Here is a 3,041-nt window from a genome sequence, read left to right as displayed (position 1 = left end):
CACACAGAAAAGAGGAGAGACAGAGAGGTGGCAGATAAGAAGTAGGACAGCATGCTCGAAGAATGCACTTTATTTTAAAATGCCATCTTTATTTCATATAAGAAAAGAAAATGTATTTATCTTATTCTTTTTTATTCTCATTTTATTTATTTTATTATTTATTTGAATGAGTTGAGTGTAGATACTATTAAATGTTGTTGCAGATGCTAATGGAACTACAATGCTACTTCAAGCTACTGAAAAGTAACAGACATTATGATGTTCCAGACCCTCACGTCAGTGAATTTTAATTGAATATCCCTGTAATAAAGAATACTGTGTTATTTCAAAATGAGTAAACCACAATAAATGCTGTCACAATAAAAACAGTTTTGTTTTCACATGCGAGAGTAGTAAAAATAAAAGACTTAAATAACCTTTATCCCCAGGTGCTGTTTAGGTGGTTCCTGGACTCTAATAATAAAAAGATGTCATTAAGATGAGTCAGTTATGTGCATACGTATGTGGAACTTCCGGTCCCATAAAGATACTGAAGAGAGGAAACTCATATGTGACATTTGTGTTGGTTCCATGCCACTACAAGAGAGAAACATTTACAAATAATAAATGCTGTGGTAACTCCTAGATACAGTGGCTGCTGATCTGAATTTGATAAGTGCTATCAGTTAGCCTAAGTTTCATAAAGGACCACAAGTAAAAGGGCTATGATGATATTTGCTATGGGTTAAGGTTGTGATATATTAACTGAACCCTACCCCCAACTGAATGGGAGAAGGGAGGTGGACAGTCCTCTGTAGGCTCTTTGCCCCTAGTCCCAGGAAGATTGGTCCAAATTTTCCCTAAACTGGTTCTGTGGTCGGTCATAGTATTCAGTATACCCACAGTAACAACCACGTTTTTGTCCTATGGCATATTATGGTTTATCCATAATCATAAGAGATACTCATGATTGAAATTATTGTTTGTGTCCCTCTGAATGAGCTTAAACATAATACAATAAAATAAAATGAAATGTAACAAAGAAAAATAATGTGATGTGTGTAATGCGTGTCTAGTAGGGGTAGAGGGTATATAATAAGGAGTAGGTAAGTATGTGTGCAACATTTCAACCTCAAAAAGATGAGTCCTTCTTTGTCTACAAGAATAGTTATGGAGGTAAGTTGAAAACCCTATTTTTGGATCTGTTTGAAGTTGATATTTTTGGTTTCTTTATAGAAAATTATTTTTGGGACACATCATCAGTTCTGGACACCAGGGTCATCAGATGTTTCAGCCATTATCACTAGACACCCTCAACCGAGGAAGGCCCACCAAGAGAAGGACTATACAGTAGTGCAATTAACCTGAAATGAGATTGGCTGACAGTCTACAGTGAGGTTCATAGTGTCAGCACTGACATCTACTGAGTGTGTGTTGACATTGCATGTATAAAATGTGAATGAAAAGGAATCCTCAGTCAATCTGTAGGATATTGGTGCCATCTGCTGAGCAATTGCTGAAGGTGCATTTGTATGAATGGATGAAATCTGACTGTATTGAAATAGAATATATGGTGTTTTACAGATTGTATTATTATTATTTTATTCAATAAAGTTTATAGTATAAACTTTATATTTATAGTATAAACTTTATAGTATTAAAACCGATTACTTCAGATTTGATGAATCGTTAGAAATTAGAAAAAGACAGGTATCTGTACTGTGACAAAAATCATCTCAACTCAAAGCTCCACTAACACTTTCACTAACATGTTTCTCCCAAAAATAATCCTATTGACATATAGATTAATATAGAGTTATCTCTATCTCTGCATTTTAATACATTTATATTTACTAAAATGTGGTGATTAGTGTGCATATTGTGCCCCAAAAATTAAAACTGTTTCACTACTTTCCATCTCCACTCTGATCCAAGACGCAATGCATTTTGGGACGGGTTGTTACGTCATAGAGAAGTGGGCGTGATTTAATCAGACGCTCCTCATTCTATTGGCAAGGATCCTTGCTTTGTTAAACCATGTTGTAATGGACTGCCGCCACCCTGTGCATGGTCGATCGTATTGAAGGAGGACGACAGAGTATTTCTCTTAACACTGAAAACATATCTGAACTCTGAAACTAACTCTTTGCGTAGGTGTTAACGTAATTCAGTAACTGTCGAATGATAACCTTTTAAAATCAAAGCACAATAGTTGGCGTGGACAATTTAACTGTTTATATTGTTTTCAAGATGGCAGCGTTCCTGACGTAAGGTTCATAGGCTGCGATGGCCGAGTGGTTAAGGCGTTGGACTTGAAATCCAATGGGATCTTCCCGCGCAGGTTCGAACCCTGCTCGCAGCGTTTAACTTTTTAAATATATGGATGTATTTTGGGAAACGCAACGGTAATCTGAAACCATAGTGACAACCCTATCGAAATACGCGCAGGTAAATGTGCATCATTTTCAATTACTCTTGAAAGGTTAATGTTACTCTATGAAAAATTGTCCTGGACAAGACCATTATTAATTATTGTAACGTGGCATTGCACTAACACCAGTGCAAGCAGAGCAAAGCCAATAAACAAAAACAAAGAAAACCCAGAAATGTAGTGCAATTTCAAAAGGCACCGCTGGGATTCGAACCCAGGATCTCCTGTTTACTAGACAGGCGCTTTAACCAACTAAGCCACGGCGCCGCATGATGTAACCGTTCAATATATAAAGATATATAGTAGTGAATTAGACTAATTTGATAGTCCAAAATTGGAATTCACACTGAACTGCCTTTGAATATATCAGATTTGGTTTGACCACCATACAAAGGATATTATGTAGATACTTTCTGGTGCCAGTGAGTAGCACTATAAGATAATGTTACAGTCAGGGAGCAGCGTTCATGAATGAACGAGTTTGGACGTCTCTCGCGACATCCATTGGCTCCATTATACAGACTGCCAATGGCCAGAGAGGGTAATAATAATAATTATGTACTAGTTGGCTTATTCTTGACAGAGTTATTTCTTCCCAAGACAGGGTTGTTAAGTCACATGAGCCACACTG

The 3,041-nt window shown here is 36.8% G+C and overlaps 2 non-coding genes across 2 annotated transcripts; one reads left to right on the top strand and one right to left on the bottom strand.

Annotated features, from left to right (window-relative positions):
- Window positions 1-2,259: 2,259 nt before the first annotated feature.
- Window positions 2,260-2,341, top strand: trnas-uga (transfer RNA serine (anticodon UGA)). Its single transcript has one exon. It is a non-coding gene; the product is annotated as a tRNA-Ser (tRNA).
- A 262-nt stretch (window positions 2,342-2,603) lies between these two features.
- Window positions 2,604-2,677, bottom strand: trnat-agu (transfer RNA threonine (anticodon AGU)). The gene has a single exon. It is a non-coding gene; the product is annotated as a tRNA-Thr (tRNA).
- Window positions 2,678-3,041: the final 364 nt, after the last annotated feature.

Source organism: Scomber scombrus, chromosome 23 (assembly GCF_963691925.1).
Source record: "Scomber scombrus chromosome 23, fScoSco1.1, whole genome shotgun sequence".
Taxonomy (NCBI): domain Eukaryota; kingdom Metazoa; phylum Chordata; class Actinopteri; order Scombriformes; family Scombridae; genus Scomber; species Scomber scombrus.
Note: the sequence above shows the minus strand (reverse complement) of the source record. Positions and strands in the feature narration are given on the sequence as shown.